The following is a 19,249-nucleotide window of genomic DNA, read 5'->3' as shown; positions in this document are numbered from 1 at the left end:
CATATTAATTTTAAAGATTATCAGAAGAATATCCATCCTAGTTAGACCTTTGCAAGATATATAGATAAGAAAATTTCTGAAAGTTACATAACTAAAATAGAAACCAGTCAAAATGAACTTCATTCTACCCTGGTTTCTTCCCTCTAATGTTCTTATCTGTCAATACTGTGACTGAAAAAGCCAAACCTACCACCACCACTGACAAAATCCAAAAAACTACAGATATCTACAACGTTAATTCTAACACCAAGAAACATTATAACCCACTTAAAACTGTTCTTTTTTCTTTCTTTTTTTAGTACAGACAGAACTTTTTTTAAAAAATGGTAAGAAATATCATGATTTTCTTATAAAGATCTTCTCTTCAACCTAAAACTAAGAGAAAGCATTGTGGGTTGGCCACAACTTGAATTTCTTATTACAATGAGGACTGCTTCAGGATTTTACCACTAAACTCAGCCATTCAGAGAACTAGGAAGATCGTAACCATGGTCACTGTTCTCCAAAAGCACCAATTTCAGATTTGTTGAAGGGATATTTCTTCAAGTTTTTGAAAAGGTTTCCTTCATTCTGGTTTTCTGGATTTCCTTGTCATTCTGAAGTTATTGCTCTTGCACAGGCAAAATTAGAGTACTCATTCAATAACAACAACAACAAAGCCATAAAATATGTCTTCTTTTTTCTACAACACCAATTTAGCTACTCAAGATACAGAACTAAAATAATAGCAGAAACTCTTGTAGGTATGAAGCCAGTTATATATTCACATTAGTAAACATGATTCCACTGCATTCATTTAATCAGCAAACATTTACAGAATGCCTACTACATACCAACAATATATTAGTGACTGCATATTCATTTAATCCCAAACTCTGAAATCATTATTCCTGGTTTACAAAATAGGAAACAGGCTTGGATTAAGGTTGCTTGCCCAAAGATTTATAGTTAGTAAGATTCACTACTAAGTTTGAAACTCAGATATGTCTGAGCCAAAATTTATGCTCCTTCCACTAAGCCAACCTGTCCTCCAGCATGGCTTCCAGCATACTTAGTATCTTGCTGTGTCAAGAGAAAACAAGGTACAGGTGACAGTGACATGATGCCATTATGACTATCTCTTTTTATATAAAAAGACCCTTGTTAAGATAACTACAACTCTCTTTTTCTCAGACCTCCTACACATTGCTTTTCCTTCAATCATCAGGGTCATAAGCCTTCTCCCCTCTTCTCCCCCGCCGCCCCCCACCACCCAACTTCCCCCTAACAAAGTAAAAGAAATCAAATGAGATTTGATTAAAGTGTTTTGTCTAGACTGCTTCAGGACTAAAGGGTCTTGGTAATTTGTACCAGCACCTCACTTCTTCCCCACGCCCAAAAACTCATGTACACAGTTTGATTGTTCTTGCTTTCTAAAGTGTTCTTTTTTTTGAGATGGAGTTTCGCTCTTGTTGCCCAGGCTGGAGTGCAATGGCCCGATCTCGGCTCACCACAACCTCCGCCTCCCAGGTTCAAGTGATTCTCCTGCCTTGGCCTCCCGAGTAGCTGGGATTACAGGCATGCGTCACCATGCCCGGCTAATTTTTGTATTTTTAGTAGAGACGGGGTTTCTCCATGTTGGTCAGGCTGGTCTCAAACTCCCAACCTCAGGTGATCCACCCGCCTTGGCCTCCCAAAGTGCTGGGATTACAGGCATGAGCCCGGCTGAAGTGTTCTGAAAGCTATATGTGAATGTGTTAAGTACAGTCTATACTTACATTTGATTATAAATATTTTGACAATCTGAATTCATAAGATTTTAGGCAAAATATTGAAATCAAATTCCGTGGACTCTGACCCAAAGAATATATTCAGCTTTGTTTGAATATATTTCATCTTGCTTCCTTACCAATTCTCAACACAACTCCAGAATAACTGTTACTAACTCTTATTAAATCTTATTTGGTACTAAGCCTTGTTAAATGTTTCACCTAGGAATTGTGATTTCATTGTTATAGCCAACCTATGATATAGATGCTGTATTACAGATAAAGAAATGAGGTTCAGAACCTGTGCTACACTGCCTCGCAGGCACAATCCATCTGATAAAAGTAGTCCCTTGAATCTCTCTTTCTGAATTCCATTCCCAGGACAGTGGAAATACACAGTATTGTGGTCAAAGATAAACCATTCTTGGCTCCAGCTGAGCTAATGGTTTTAGATAAGAATAAAGAATATTTATTAGAAATAAAAAATTTTGTAAGTATAAAATTAGACTAGGAAAAAGCTCCTGGTTGAATTTTATATTTATAAAATTCTTCCTTTACTGAAGTTGAAATCTTCTCCTTGAAAGTTCTGCTTGGTATGGCCTCTCTGTTTGCCTCACAAGTGAAATTTAATCCTAATGTTATCTTATTTTCCAAGCATAACCACACCAGTAGGCTGCTTTGTCATGACTTTAGTATGGTGTCAGTAGAAACGAGACCAGCAGTCATTAGGGTTACCTAATTCAAATCTTGACTCATTTTGGGTACTTCCTACAAGTTAGAATAATTATCTTCCAAACCAAAAACATACCCAAGATTCCATGGGAAAGGGTGTAGCTTCAACTCTTTTTAGGTGGCAAGAAAATCATTCTCTAACCTCTCAAAGGTCAGGAATAGGGTCGATGGTCCTTAAAGTTTGGTCTGGGGACCACTGGTTGCTGAACCTTTTGCAGGAGGTCTGAAAGGTCAGACCTGTTTTCACAATACATGCTAAGAAGTTACTGGCTTTTTTGTTGTCATTCTTTTCCAAGTGTATTTGACTATACAACTTGTGATGATGTTCCTCTGATAGTTAATGCAATTATACTTATGTTTTAGAAGTTTGTCAGTTTTGATTTCTAATACAGTAAGTCTCAACAGATAGAACTCACATAACAAAACACTTTTGGGAGTGCTTCATCCTTTTTAAGAGTGTAAAGGAGGTTCTAAGACCAAAAGGTCTGGAAACTGCTCTTCTAGGTTTCAGAATTATGAGGCATACAAAGACTAATAGACTCTTCATCTGGAAGGGTTTAGAGGCAATCTTATCTAATCCCCTTATTTTACAGGTTTAGAAACTGATTCTAGACATTAAGTTCCCAGACTAATGTCACAGAAGCCAATGAATTGCAGAGGTTAATTGGAAGCCTGGTCTTAACACTCCCAGATTATCTTAATGAGGTCATGAGGATGGCATATGGATAATTCACTTCAAAGGGTGTTGTAAATATTAACTAAGTTAATACAGGTCAAATGCATATATCAGCACTCGATGCACGGCCGTTGATCAATAAATGCTAGTGGTTCTGATCAGAGAGAATCTAACCTCTGCTTAAATACCTTTAGCGATCAGCAGTTTCCACCCCCTGAGTAACACGTTGCATTTCTTGATCAATTATATTTTTACAGAATTCTTCCTTTACTGAGGTTGAAATCTTCTCCTTGAAATTTCTACTTGGTGTGGCCTCTCTGTTTGTACACAAATGAAATTTAATCCTAATTTTATCTAGCTTATTTTCCAAGCATAACCACACCAATTTCACTAAATGATTCCTCATGTGGCATGACTTTAAACTCTGTCACCATCCTGTTTGTCTTTCTCAAAGAGCTCCAGTTGACTGCTCCTGTGAAATTGTCCATCTATTAATGTAAATGTTTTTTCTAATTTTACAGAGCTCCCCATTGTATTGTGTACAGTGTTAAAATAGTTTTCTGAGATTTCTTGACTGTTTTCCCAAGTTTCTTGTGGCCCTTCTCTTTCCTTTGTCTCTATTCTGTGTGGTTTTTATTTCACCCCCAGTTTCTCATAACTGCGAGGCCCTGTTATGGAATGAGAGCCCTGGTTTTGAAAGTTCACAGAGGCTAGACTTCTCTTGTCCCTGTAGTCCTGGCTGAGGGCCCACTACACTTGTCTGTTATCGGAGTGGTTAAACGACCTACCAGTTTTCATCTGCTGAGTGGCCAGTTATTTGGGGGGATCCACCTGTCGCAGGTCTGATCTCTGTTGCTTCCTTTTCCTTGTTCATGCTATGACACTGATACCATGTAGGTCTTGGGGGTGTCGGTGGTTTGCCTTTACCTAACAGTTGTATTTTAGGGTTCTGAGGATACTCTGCCATTGAGTTTTGGTTTTGGTACCTTCTTGCTCTGTTTATAGATTTGGGAAGATCCAAAAACTGTGTTGCTGCTTTCTTCCGAGACTTCTGTTTTAAATTAAATTAACAAAGTTAAAGTTTTTTTTTCTTTTTTTTTCTGATACAGAGTCCCGCTCTGTTGCCCAGGCTAGAGTGCAGTGGCGCCATCTCAGCTCACCGTAAGCTCCGCCTCCTGGGTTCACGCCATTCTCCTGCCTCAGCCTCCCGAGTAGCTGGGACTACAGGCGCCTGCCACCACGTCTGGCTAATTTTTTGTATTTTTAGTAGAGACGGGGTTTCACCATGTTAGCCAGGATGGTCTCAATCTCCTGACCTCGTGATCCGCCTGCCTTGGCCTCCAAAGTGCTGGGATTACAGGCGTGAGCCACCGCGCCCGGCCAACAAAGTTAAACTTTTAAGCTAACTTTTCAAAATAAGTAGCTATTCTTTAAAATAGGGAGTAATATCTAAAAGATTTAAATAATACCACAATTTGTACTGTTATACAGAGATAATTTTTGACAAATGAAATGACTGTTTGTAAAGTATACACTGATACTTTTCAATTTATTTGAATGTCAAATTTTGAAAAGTTAATAGTAGACTTGCATAATATAAAGAGAAGTGCTTTACAAAGAGAAAATTCCTGTTATTTATGCAAGGTGCCGTCATTCTTTGGCACTAGTAACTTAGCATAACGGTTAAGATCTTTCATACCTCTGGTTTAGAGGTAGCCATCACTTAAGGCAGGAGTTTCTGACCCCTGGGCTGTGGACCCATACCGGTCTGTGGCCTGTTAATAACCGGGCCACATAGCAGGAGGTGAGCAAGCTGGCAAGCGAGCATTACCGCCTGAACTCCGTCTCCTGTCAGATCAACGGTAGTGTTAGATTCTCATAGGAGTGAGAACCCTACTGTGAACTGTGCACGCGAGGGATCTAAGTTGCCTGCTCCTTATGAGAATTAAACTAATGCTGGATAAAACTGATCTCAGGTGGAACAGTTTCATCCAGAAACCATTGCTCCTCCCACCTACCCCTGGTCTGTGGTTGGTATTCCATGAAACTGGTCCCTGGTGCCAAAAAGGTTGGGGACCTCTGACCCAAGGGATCTGGCAGCTGTCCAGAATGTTATGGTAAAAGCAAATATAAATCATCTTGGGAACAATGTATAACTATTGCAACTCCCTCACCCCTAGTAGAGTTCTATTTTGTTCTTGAAAGATAGCTTCACTGGTTATAAAAATGTGGTTGGGCATTTTCTTTCAGTAAAGGAAGCTATCATTCCACTGTTCTGGCTTCCACTTTTGCTATTCAAAATTAAGTCAAATGGCTAATTGCAGTTCCTTTCTAGGTAAACTATCTTTACTCTTTAGTTGTTTTTTAAAATATTTTCTCTATCTTGTCTGTTCTGTACTTGTACTGTGATGTGTCTGGATGTTAATTTATGCATATTTATTCTGGTTGAGATTCATTGAGCTTTCTGGATTTGATAATTGATATATTTCAACAGTTGTATTATAGAAAGTTCATAGCCAGCCGGGGGCAGTGGCTCATGCCTGTAATCCCAGCACTTTGGGAGGCTGAGGTGGGTGGATCACCAGGTCAGGAGTTCGAGACCCGCCTGGCCAATATGGTGACACTCCCGTCTCTACTAAAAATGCAAAAACTAGCTGGGCGTGGTGGCGTGCGCCTGTAGTCCCAGCTAGTCTAGAGGCTGAGGCAGAAGAATCGCTTGAACCCGGGAGGCGGAGGCTGCAGTGAGCCGAGATTGTGCCACTGCACTCCAGCCTGGGTGACAGAGCGAGACTGTCTCAAAAAAAAAAAAAAAGAAGTTCATAGCCATTATCTCTGGAAATATTTACTCTTCCTCATTCTTCTGCTTATATCTTTTTGGAACTCCAACTAGATATATACTAGACCTTTGATTCTATTTTCCATACCTCTTAACCTGTCTTGCTTATTTAGTCATACATCTCTCAAGCTGCATTCTTCCTTGGAGCTTTATCTGTAGGAATTCTTTGAGCCTTGAGTTGAGTTTATATTACTTCTGAGAAAACTAAGGTTTGCTTCAGCTAGTTGCCCAGGAATATTACCACCTGGTTACCACTTTTAATTAAGGTCACTGCTTGAGGATTTCAGAGCGACACAGAGCCCTGTGTGAGGGCCTGCTTATGGTTATAAATTCTTGGGGTGTAGGCAGGGGCAGAGATCCTGCTTCTTTACCTGGAGCTGAAACTGAGACAGAAAAATCCCTGACTGTCCATTTTTGTGTGGTGGGTTTATTTTCTGTTCACCCTGAACAATTATAGGTATTCACCTTATAGAGCTCCCAGCTTTATGTGGGGGTTTCCTGTTAGAGAACTATCATATGTGGCCTTTTGGCTTATTTTCTTGCCTTCAGCACCTGTGCCAGTACATAAGTTAGAAACCCAAGGTTTCCAAGTTTCGAAAAACTCTCAGGGCAAAAGTTCGTTTTAGCCTATGCTTAGCTCCCAGGGTCCTTTGTACTTGGCCATATGGCTTTCTTTTTTTTTCTTCATGTCAACACTGTGGTTATATTTATCTGTCTGACCTACTCTTTTAATTTTTGTTTTATCTGGTATTTTAATTGTTTCATTTGAGGAAGTTTTTTTATAGTATCTGTTTGGTAGTTGGCCATTCTACTAGGAGTTCAGGAGTTATACTTAACTCCTTCCAGGGAGACCTTGGAAGATTTTCACTAAAAATACAATATTTAAAGTGGGTATTGAAGTACTATCAGGGGAACCTGGGGTGGAGTACGAAAACAAAACAAAACATTACAAATGGGAATAATTAAGAGTTAGGATATGTGAGATGTTTGGTTTTGCTGGGCTTAAAATAGAATTGTGGGGTATGGAATTGCTGCAAATGAGGCAGATGGACTCAGAGATGAGGCTCAAGAGAGGCCACATGCAACTTTTGAGAGTCTTTGTGTGTCACAGTAAGGAAGATGAACTTGTAAAATCACCAAAGGGTGGAATATATAAGGAGGAAGCTGACACTGTCATATCTGTGCCTTAGGATGTTTATTTTGGCAGCAGTGAAAACAAAGCAGGTAGACAAGAGTGGAGCATTGCTCTTCAAAATTTAGTCATTGACTGGCAGTAATGGCATCATCTGGGAGCTTGTTAGAAATGCAGAATCTCAGGTCCCATTTCAGATTTACCAACTCAGAATCTGCATTTTAACAAGATTCCTAAGTGATTCATATGCATAGTCAGTTGATGTCTGAACCAGTGACCTGCAGAGCCAATGATCTGCAAAGCAAGTGAACATTAGCTTTATTTTAAATTTCAAGAAAGAAGTCTTAATTTGCCTAGAGTACATATCATTTGATGTTCACAGTGTCACTTTATTTGCCTAGTAACTAGCTGACTCTAGATCCTTAGCAGCATTAGATTTAGTATTTGAGGTTTTGATCCTACACACCTTTGATATGTAGTGATTTATAACTTATGAATTAAATTTGAATTCCCTAACATGTTGCTAATTACAAAACTCTAGTGTCTCTAGCAGACTATTAAGAATTTGAGCAGGTTTTCATCATCACTGGCCATCAGAGAAATGCAAATCAAAACCACAGTGAGATACCATCTCACACCAGTTAGAATGGCCATCATTAAAAAGTCAGGAAACAACAGGTGCTGGAGAGGATGTAGAGAAATAGGAACACTTTTACACTGTTGGTGGGACTGTAAACTAGTTCAACCATTGTGGAAGTCAGTGTGGCGATTCCTCAGGGATCTAGAACTAGAAATACCATTTGACCCAGCCATCCCATTACTGGGTATATACCCAAAGGACTATAAATCACGCTGCTATAAAGACACATGCACACGTATGTTTATTGCGGCACTATTCACAATAGCAAAGAGTTGGAACCAACCCAAATGTCCAACAACAATAGACTGGATTAAGAAAATGTGGCACATACACACCATGGAATACTATGCAGCCATAAAAAATGATGAGTTCATGTCCTTTGTAGGGACATGGATGAAACTGGAAAACATCATTCTCAGTAAACTATTGCAAGGACAAAAAACCAAACACCGCATGTTCTCACTCATAGGTGGGAATTGAACAATGAGAACTCATGGACACAGGAAGGGGAACATCACACTCCGGGGACTGTTGTGGGGTGGGGGGAGGGGGGAGGGACAGCATTAGGAGATATACCTAATGCTAAATGACGAGTTAATGGGTGCAGCAAAACAACATGGCACATGGATACATATGTAACAAACCTGCACATTGTGCACATGTACCCTAAAACCTAAAGTATAATAATAAAAAAAAAAAAATTGAGCAGGTTTTGTTCTCCACTCGTTAACACATGCGGTAACTCACCAGGCGCTTAAAACAAGTGGGCTGTGGTGCAGGGTACTTCTTGTTTAGTGACAGAAATGAAAAGATCTAAGAATATGATGGTTTTAAATAAATATGATAAGAGATGGAGAGAGTTTTAAGTAATAGAACTATTCTAAGTTTTGGATGTTTGGTTTAGTGTCTCTAGCTATATTTCTGTTTAATGTCAAGTGCATAATATATTTGAACCATTTTATTTATTAAATTTAATAAACATTGATTGTCCTGTTAGTCAAAGTTTCAGAAAAATGCAAAAAGTCTTGTTCTCAAAGGCATGCTCCCTGGACCATGCACATCAAAGTCGTGGGTGGCTGCTTGTGGGGGTAGAAAATATTAAAAATGCAGAAACTGGGCCCTACTACCGAATCCCAATGTACATTTTAAAATAAGCAGCTTCCTGGCCAGGCACGGTGGCTTTCATCTGTAATCCCAGCATTTTGGGAAGCCGAGGCAGGAGGATCACTTGAACTCAGGAGTTCAAGCCTGGGCAACATATTGGGACCCCCATCTCTGCAAAATATGGAAAAAAAAAGAAAAAGCATTTCCCAAGGAATTCTGCCAGCAGGAAAGTTGTGTTTTTCCCCCTCAAATCTGGAAACCATAATTGTTCACTTTTTGACTTTTTACTGGAATACAGCATACACTGAGAAAAGTAACAACAATCAAATAAAAAAATAGAACATTACTGCTATTCCAGAACCTCCTCTAGTGACTCCTTCTAGAAACTAGTCTAGCACCCCACCCCTCCAAACACAAATGTAACCACCATAATGACTTTTAACACCATAGATTAGTTTTGCCTTTTTTGAACTCTTTAAAGTGGAATAATACAATTTATATTCTGTCTGTTTTATGTTGTTTTTGCTTAGCGTTATGTCTGTAAAATTTGTCTATATTGTTAGCCACAGTTTGTCATTCTCATTCTCATTGCTGTGTGGTTCTCTGTTGTTTAAAAGTACCAGTAGTAAAATTATTATTTATGTGGTTTACCTCTGATGGACATTAGAGGTATGGTGGTACCACTGATAGGCACCAAAATCGAGTTTGATAACCACTGTTGTATATTACTTGGGAAAATGTGTACTGTTGACATGTTTGGCAAATTTTTATTTCTCCAATCTAAAATTTAGAAAATTATAATTTTTAAATTATCAATAAAAATTTACAAAGTTTTTACTGTCAAATATTATCTAATAGCTCAACTAGTTCATGCTAGAGTAATACAGCATTACCAACTTTTCTAAGTGGACTATAGCACTGAGGAATTAAATAGCAAATAAGGGAAGCATTTCTTTATGAAATCATTTCTTTTAATAAATTGAAAAGAAATGAGAGTGTTAGAATACCACCATTTTGCCACCTTCAGTGTATTAATGGATGGAGGCAACGAATATCAATAGCTGCTAAAATCATAAGAAGGAAACCAGATGCTAGATGACACATAATGAACTAACACATTATTAGACAAAGAAACAAACCAAGTTCAATAAAGCCTCTGGATCCAGCTTCCAATTTGCCACAAATAAAGAGACCAGATGAATATGCTGAATTGCATTATGTGTAAATAATCAGTCAAATCAACACTACGAAAAGCCAGATCAAACATAAATTTTAAGAAAAAGAATGGAAAATAAACCTGTAGATTAAAAGAGACTGAATAGAAGTAGCAACTCTTCTTAAAAATGGTCAAGATTAAATAATAGTTATCTGGGGAGGCTTACTTAGCTGATAAAGTGATAAATACAGGATGTAATTAAGAATAATTTAAAAGAAGTGAGTTACTTAGAGGAAGGGAAGGGGCTATGACTGAATCAGAGCACTTAGAGGAGCTTCTGGGCTCACTAGCAAATTGCTGTGTGGTGGTCACAAGAATGTATTCTCTTAATATACTAAGGTATGAAGTTTTTGTGTAGTTTTCTGTATCTGTATTTTATTTTACTCTAAAAAAGGAAGTAGTTTTTAAAAAAAGATTTTAGATCTGCTAATCTAATATAAACTCCCCTAGAGCTTCATCAGTAATAGTCTAGTGTCATCTGGATTATCTTCAGCAATCATTTTCATTCTAAATTGTCATAGTAAGTGTCATCTCAAAGCAGAAAGAGACAGAGAGTTTGACAAAGTGTCTTAAAATGCCTGATGTCTGTCTTAATGATTCTAATAGAAACTTCAGTACAATACTCAGACTTACTGCACTTACAACTACATAATGGCTTATGAATTTGGGAAACTCAACAGATTTGGGAATACAACACATATCTTGAAGCCAGTTAATTTACTTTTTACACACCTCTTCACTATTCCACTACCAGTGTGCAACTGGTAATTCAGTTGAATTCATAAAGAATTCACCGAGCTTTTCTGAATTTCTTCTGATTTCAAGAGGCTAGAAGAATTCAGATTATAAAGCATCAGGTTATCACTTTTACTATATAGGCACACCGTGGTTTATTGCACTTTGCTTATGTTTTTTTTTTTTTTTAAACAAATTGAAGGGTTGGAGCAATCCTGTGTTGAGCAAGTCTCTTGGTGCCATTTTCCAGCAGCTCACTGTGTGGCTCTGTGTCCCATTTTGGTAATTCTGGCAATATTTCAATCTTTTTCATTATTATTATACCTAATGGTTATCTATGATCAGTGATCTCTTCGATGTTACTATCATAATTGTTTGGGGATGCCATGAACCATAGCCATAGAAGAATAAAAGATGGCAAACTTAATAAATGTTGTGTGTATTCTGACCACTTCACCAACCAGCTGTTCCCATCTCTCTTTCCTCAGGCCTTCTTATTCCCTGAGACACAACATTGAAATTATGCCAATTAATAACCCTACAGTGGCTTCTTAGTGTTCAAGTGAAAAGAAGAGTTGCATGTCTCTCATTTTAAATCAAAAGCTAGAAATGATCAGTGAAGAAGGCATGTTGAAAGCAGAGACAGGGCAAAAGCTAGGCCTTTTGTGCCAAACCTCCAAGTTGTGAGTACAGAGGAAAAGTTCCTTTCTTTTTTTCACTTTTTTGTATGTTTAAAAAGTAGAGACAGGGTCTCACTATGTTGATCAGGCTGGTCTTGAACTGCTAACCTCAGCAATCCTCCCACCTTGGCTTCCTCAAGTGCTGGGATTATAATCATGAGCCACTACACCCAGCTGAAAAGTTCTTGAAGGAAATTAAAAGTGCTACTCTGGTGAACACATGAATTATAAGCAAAACAGCCTTATTGCTGATGTGGAGAAAGTTTTAGTGTCTGGATAGAAGATCAAATCAACCATAACATTCCCTTAAACAAAAGCCTAATCCAGAGCAAGGCCCGAACTTACTTCAATTCTATGAAGGGTAAGAGGTGAGGAAGCTTCAGAAGAAAAGTTGGAAGCTAGCAGTTTAGTTCCTGAGGTTTAAGGAAATAAGCTGTCTTGATAACATGTAAGTACAAGGTAAAGTAGCAAGTGCTGATGGAGAAGCTGCTGCAGCAAGTTATCTAGAAGATCTAGCTAAGATCACTGAAGGTGGCTACCCTAAATAACAGATTTTCAATGTAGATGAAACAGCACTCTATTGGAAGATGCCATCTAAGACTTTTCTAGCTAGACAGGGGAAGTCAGTACCTGGCTTCAAAACATCAGAGGACAGGCTGACTCTTGTTAGGGGCTAATGCTGCTGGTGACCTCAAGTGGAAGCCAGTGCTCATTGGTCATTCTGAAAATCACAGGGTCCTTAAGAATTATGCTAAATCTACTCTGCCCATGCTCTATAAATGAAACAGAGCCTGGATGACAGCACGGTTTGCTAGATATGTTAAGCCCACTCTTGAGACCTGCTGCTCTCAGTGAAAGATTCCTTTCAAAATATTACTGCTCATTGACAATGCACCTGGTAACCCAAGAGCTCTGATGGAGATGTATAAGGAGATTCCTATTTTTTTCATGCTTGAAAAACATAATAATATCTATTGTGTAGCCCGTGGATCAAGGAGTCATTTCTACTTTCAAGTTTTATTATTTAAAAAATATATTTCTTAAGGCTGTAGCTGCTGCAGTGATTCCTGTGATGAATTTGGGCAAAGTAAACCAAAAACCTTCTGGGAAAGATTCACCATTCTAAGTACCATTGAGAACATTCGTGATTTATGGGAGGGGGTCAAAATATCAGCATTAATAGGAGTTGGGAAGAAACTGATTCTACCCCCATGGGCGACTTTGAAGGGCTCAAGACTACAGTGGAGGAAGTCACTGCAGATGTGGTAGAAATAGCAAGAGAAGTAGAAGTAGAACCTGACACAACATGACAATTGCTGAAATCTCAAGATAAAATTTGAATGGCTGAGGTGTTGCTTTTTATTGATGAGCAAAGAAAGCTGTTTCTTTCTTTCTTTTTTTTTTTTTTTTTTTTGAGATGGAGTCTTGCTCTTTTGCCCAGGCCAGAGTGCAGTGGCGCGATCTCGGCAAGCTCCACCTCCCGGGTTCACGCCATTCTCCTGCCTCAGCCTCCCGAGTAGCTGGGACTACAGGCGCCCGCCACCGCGCCCGGCTAATTTTTTGTATTTTTAGTAGAGACGGGGTTTCACCGTGTTAGCTAGGATGGTCTCGATCTCCTGACCTCGTGATCTGCCCGCCTCGGCCTCCCAAAGTGCTGGGATTACAGGCGTGAGCCACCGTGCCTGGCCCAAAAGCTGTTTCTTGAGATGGAAACTACTCCTAGTGAAGATGCTTTGAAAATTGTTGAAATATCAACAAAGGACTTAGAACATTACATAAAATTAATTGATAAATTGGTAAAGCAGCGGTGGTTTGGGAGGATTGCCTCCAATCTTGAAAGAAGACCTACAGTTAGGTAAAATGCTATCACATGGCATAGTGTCTTTCATGAAAGGAAGAGTCAATTGATGCGGCTAACTTTGTTGTTGTCTTATTTTAAGAAATTGCCACAGCCATACTGATTAGTCAGCAGCCATCAATATCAAGACAAGACCCCCCACCAGCAAAAGAATTGGACTCACTGAAGTCTCAGTTGATCATTAGCATTTTTTTTTAGCAGTATAGTCCTTTTAAACTAAAGTATGTACATTTTTTTTACACATAATGCTATTACACACGTAATAGTAGTGTAAATATAACTTTTATTGCACTGGGAAACCAAAAAATTTTTTGTGACCTGCTTTATTGCAATATTAACTTTATGGCAGTGGTCTGGAATTGAACCTGCAGTTTTCTGAGGTATAAGTATTGGTGAAATCATTAACCTCCTCCTCTTTTTGTGTGGTTTCTTCACCTCACAAAGGATAGCAGCCCCAATGAAAGTCATTACAGAAGGTAGAGGAAACTCCATTTTTTTTCCTTTTTTTTTTTTTTTAAGACTTTGCCACTGTGTGTGTGTGTGTGTGTGTGTGTGTGTGTGTGTGTGTGTTTACCTTATCCTAGTGGGCCTTACCACACATTTCTATTACGTGAGATCCAAATGTGATGTGGTATACACAAGAATAATTTTCACCCCATTCTTAAAACTAAAAATGATGTTTAAATCACTTTTTCTTGGGGGAAAATTCAACCCCATGGTAATTAAGCTTCACTTTTCTTGAAATTAATCTTTTTATAAATTTTATAAACTCATAAGAAATGTAATACATTTTGCGTAAGTAACTAGCGTAAGCCAAAATGGCACTTCATTTTTCTTAGGCTCAGCAGATTTAATTTAATAAAGATTATAAATTGATTTTAATTAATGATGTTTACAAAATGAAAATTGACAGTGTTGAATAGTAAAGCTGCTAAAACCATAAGCCAATGCAATATGAATGAAAATATGATTTAGACACAATTTTAAACCAGATTTTGAAAAACTTTTCTTTACTCAGTGATATGGTCAGGCTCAATTGTATGCCTGCTAGTTAGATTACTTCTTGTATAGGCTGATATATGCATAAAATTATTATTTTTGAATTTTAAATAAAATTATATTTATCTCTTTAATGTGAATTTGCCTCTTTAATGTGAAAATTATATTTGTCTTTTGTCCTTGTTTCTTGCTGCACATATCAATTCCAGGTCAAGCATGAGATAAGCAAATCATGTTAATTTCATTTTCAACTGAAATAAGACTATTTCTGAGCTTATTCTTGTTTGCTGAATAAAAAAAGATTGTTCATATGTGTGAGAAATTGCTGCAGCATAATGTTCACTGTTTTTCTGTGAGTAGCAGGATAATCTTTTCTTCATAGAAATCTATATCTTGTCTTGGAAAGATTAGTAAAACTCATCTTTAATGTAAGACAAAACTGCAGATCTTTTTCCTTTTTTCTCAAGTCAAATTTTCACAGTCAGAACATTCAGAAACAGGATCCCTTTTCCAGTTCTACGCTTGTGTTCAAGTGAAGGAAAATGTGTTCAGTTTTTTTCTGCAGCTCCTCCAGGTGATTTCCAACAAGACTTGAGACTTGCTGATATCCTTCCTCACTCTGAAGCCCTAACAGCAATAGAAACATTTCAAGATTTTCTTTTGTAACATGTTTTTCAACAGCTCATTTTCCTTTTAAATCCAAGAATGTTGTCCTTTGAAATAAAGAAAACCCAACCATTTTCTTCACACCTTACAGAGACTGAAAAATAAGTACTATGTAGACTAGTTTCTACAGCCATTAATGTTTAAATATTCAACAGAATCTAGCCTACTGTTTTCTTTAAAGGACCCATTTCAGTTCAAATACGCTATTGAGTTTTCCACTGCTAAGTGGATTTTTTTGTGTGTGTATGTGGTAAGAGTTGTTCTTTAAATGAGTGGAATGACCTTTGTTTAATGAAGTTAACCATTTTATAACATCTTTCAGATGTTAAAACATTTTGCCCCAAGAGCTTTTGATATCAGTACTCTTAACACAGATGTTTTTTGTGTTAGTTTGGGTCTTCTGAGACACAGATGTCAAGACAAGATTTGATGCGCAGGGAATCTCCCACCCTACCCTACTACCCTCCTATGTTGTCTTTTGGAGTAATCCCCATTCTAGTACTTCTACCCTGCTTGGTAGCTTGCTGGGAGAAGCCCAGAGGCAGCAAGGCCAGGGGTGGTTGCCATGGATTCCAAGGTGCGATAGATGGAGGCTGTCAAGCAGTTCTGTTCCTCATAGCAGGTTAGGTTGAAGGGATATCTGAGTAGGGTACCACTGTGGCCACTGCACCCTCCTCTTTCCTTCAGCCTTTGACATCCTTCCCTCATGTGGACACTCTTTACTGTGTTACCCACCCACAGGGATGTTGTCACTCTCTTCTGCCTTTGACCTACAGGGGCTTCTTTACTATATGGATTATTTCTCATGCTTCTTTGAGTCAAGCTTTGCCACCTTGCCCCCTTGTTGGTCTGCCTCTGTTCCTCCCCACTGCCATCCCTCACTACAGAAAGGCTCTTTTCATTCTGCTTCGACTTCCAAATTTTGGACTACCTGCCTCCCACATACACACCTAACTTGCTTGGCTCCATCTAATAGCTTTTTGACTAAATTTTTGAGGAAAAGAAGGAAGAAGAGCCATCTGGGTTTCTTACATCTGCAACTGGCTAGAATATGATTCCATTCACTGAAATAGAGAAAATAATAGGAGGATATAAGAACAAATTTGGGCCTTACGTATGTGTGCATGTTGTGGCGAAATAGAAGTTTGGATGTTAAAATAATGAATTTGATGTGACTTTGGGACACCTTCTTGAAATTAATAGGCTCAGTAGAGGAGTCTGACTGGAGACAATAGTATGGGGAGTCATTAGCTTCTTTGTGATAGTTGAAACCCTGACTTTCAAAGAAACAACAAAGAAGGGAGGAGCTAGCGATGGAGCACAGTAACAGTGCTGCCTGAGGGATGCACTGAGGAATGTACCAAGGAAAATTAAGGGACAGGAGAGAGTTGTAAAGAGAGCTAGTGACCAACAGAGTATAGAGATACAAAAATGGCAAAAGAGTCTTTGAGATGTAACAACCAGTTTAAAATTTAGTTATTATGGAGTAAGCCCATATCACACAGGTGGTGGCATATCACACAGGGATTAAATTTAGCCAAAACAAAATATATATTATAATTCAAATAACAAAAAATATGTATTGTCATATGGACTGAGGAATAGTCTTTTGCATCCTTTCCAGTAAAGATATATATGATTGACTAGCCAAGTCGATTTAAATTATTCAGTGTACATCCATAAAACTTTATGAATTACTTTCTGCGTATATGATGACACTTGCCAGTATTGCCCGTTTTGTGTTGATTTTGCTAATGTACATTACCAAGGAGCTTTTCATCAAATTTTGCAGTCCCTGAAAGATTTTTATCTTTAAAGTTACAAATGTGATTTCTCAGCTGCAGTATAGAATATATGGAACCAGAAATACTCAGAAACAATAATTGTTTTCGAAGTATTGATCTTTTTAGTCACATAGTTGTTTTTTACATGCTGTGCTGAAAATAACAAGAAATTTGATACAGAGGCAAAAATGATTTCTTATGACTTAGTAGACAATTTACAAATATGTGTTAAGATATTAGGATATATGTCCTACCAGTTTCAATACAGAGTACAACTTTAAAAAATGTATTTAAAGTAATTGACGTTGTGTTTGTGACCTGGCTTGAAGTTCTTCTTTGGTGAAGAGCATGCTTAGTACATGATTGTCTTTAAAAAGATTTGATAATTATTTACTCAGTAAACAAATGTTTTGAGTGCCTTATGGGTCAGGCATTTTTGTGGGTGCTGGAGATAATAGTGATGAAAAACAAAAGTCCCTTTTCCTTATAGAACTTAAATTCTAGTGTGGGAAGGCAGATAGTACAGAAATAAACTGATGGATGGAGAGATGGATAGGTAGGTATTTACTATATAGTAGGTACTATTTCTGCTTTTATATAGTGCTGTGGAAATGAGTAAAGCCAGGACAAAGAAAAAGAAAAGGTGATGCTGGGGGGTATTATTTTAAGTTGCGTGGTTAGAGGAAATATCATTGAATAGGGGACATTTGAACAGAGTCCTCTATGAAGGAAGTAAAAGAAATAAAAAGGGGAATAGCTAGCACAAAGACTCTGAGGTTGCAGCACACTTTACCCCTCAAGAAAGAACGGTGACAGAAAGGGTGGAATAAAGTGAGTTCACAGTGGTGGGGATGTATGTAGATGATAGAAGGACCAACAGCCAACCATAAAAGACATTGGCTTTTACTCTGAGTGAAATGGGAAGCTCTTAGTGGGTGTTGAGCAGTGGAGTAATAAGATAAAACTTATTTCATCATGCATTTCAGGTACTTACTCCTAATCATAGTAATTAATAAATTATTAATTTGGGGTATAGAAAGTTCATATATGAAGTGGAGGGTGTTGGCTCTTTTAAAAATTCAGTGAAAATCCTAAACTTCTTGCAGAAAGTGATTCCAGGCTTTGAGTTATTCTTCCTGATGATCAGTACAGTTGGTTTACTTTCTTGTTATCTTTGTCCTAAAGCTTCTTAAATCACTTTGTAGCTCAAGCCTAATGGATTATACCTGCCCATGTAAATTCTGAAAATGTTAATGTTGCCTAGTGATTCAGAGTCTTTAGTAATTTGCTTAAACTACTTCTTGTTTTATTGGTATAAACTGTATTCCTCCGTGTCTACTATGATTTCGAAGTTAGTATTTGCCTTGGAATTTTCCTTTGAAGCTGGCAACTCTAGTTCAATATAAGACAGGCTCTCAGAGCTCCATTTATTTAACAACTGTATCTATGCCCACTTTTTTCCTTTAAGCAGCCTAGAATAAGCATTTCAACTGGTTTTGAATTATCAAAGGTCTTTTTGAAAAACAAGGTTATTGAGAAAATGTTTAAAAAGTTCATGAGAAAGTTGTCTAAAATACCCCCCCTTCCCCAAGGTAGGCCTGAAATGCCACTAAATCAACAAAGCATAGTCACTGAAAGTTACCCTGTATTTTCTAGGACTTGGGGAAAGTCATGGAGTAGCTCTGCTTTTTCTAAATAACCTATTTTAAATTTTTTTGAAGAGCAAAATTATTATACCTCTTTTTCATCCAGAATGGAGCTGACTGTAGGCATCTTTTTAAAGTACCTATTGGTCAAGACCTCTCTGGACTTTCCACTGCCTTGAAAGACACTGCCAGAAGAATGTTGTTCCCCACACTTAAAAAAAGGAAAAGTAATGTTCTTTTCTCCAGCCATTATTTTATGCAAAGTCCAACTTTATTTTATCTGAGCTATCTGAACTTTCAATTTATTTGAAACATTTATTGATTAATATCTATAATGGAGCTTTTAATTTCTCTGATCATTTATCCTTTGTTAGGTTAGCAGAACTGTAACAACACAGTCACTTTCACAGCCACGAATGATACTTTCATAGTCATTTGTGGACACGTACTGTGCAGAGTGTCACAAAGTTTGAGCCACCTGACAAACCTATTTCCAGTTGAGATCTACAGGGTGATGCTCTGCCTTCTTGTTGCAGCTCTCATACCATAAACAAGTGTCATTTTCATGGTCCATGAGGAAAAAGCATTGTCCTCATTTTGGTGCTTTTTGTTAGTGATTGTGCAGTTTAGAATGGCCCCCAAACATAGTCCTGAGGTTCTGTTTAATGTTCCGAAGTGCGGGAAGGCTGTAATTTGCCTTAAAGGTAAACTAATGTGTATTAAATAAACTTAATTCAGGCATTAGTTATAATGCTGTTGACCATGAGTTCAATGCTAATGAATCAATCTATATTAAA

The 19,249-nt window shown here is 37.9% G+C and overlaps 1 protein-coding gene across 3 annotated transcripts in view; it reads left to right on the top strand.

The window, feature by feature from the left end:
* The window catches only part of FBXW7 (F-box and WD repeat domain containing 7), a 218,229-nt gene that overhangs the window by 105,431 nt on the left and 93,549 nt on the right, over positions 1-19,249 (top strand). The gene's annotated exons all lie outside the window — the stretch shown is intronic.

Source organism: Nomascus leucogenys, chromosome 7b (assembly GCF_006542625.1).
Source record: "Nomascus leucogenys isolate Asia chromosome 7b, Asia_NLE_v1, whole genome shotgun sequence".
Lineage (NCBI taxonomy): Eukaryota > Metazoa > Chordata > Mammalia > Primates > Hylobatidae > Nomascus > Nomascus leucogenys.
The sequence above is the reverse complement of the archived record's forward strand: the minus strand, read 5'-3'. Positions and strand labels throughout refer to the sequence as shown.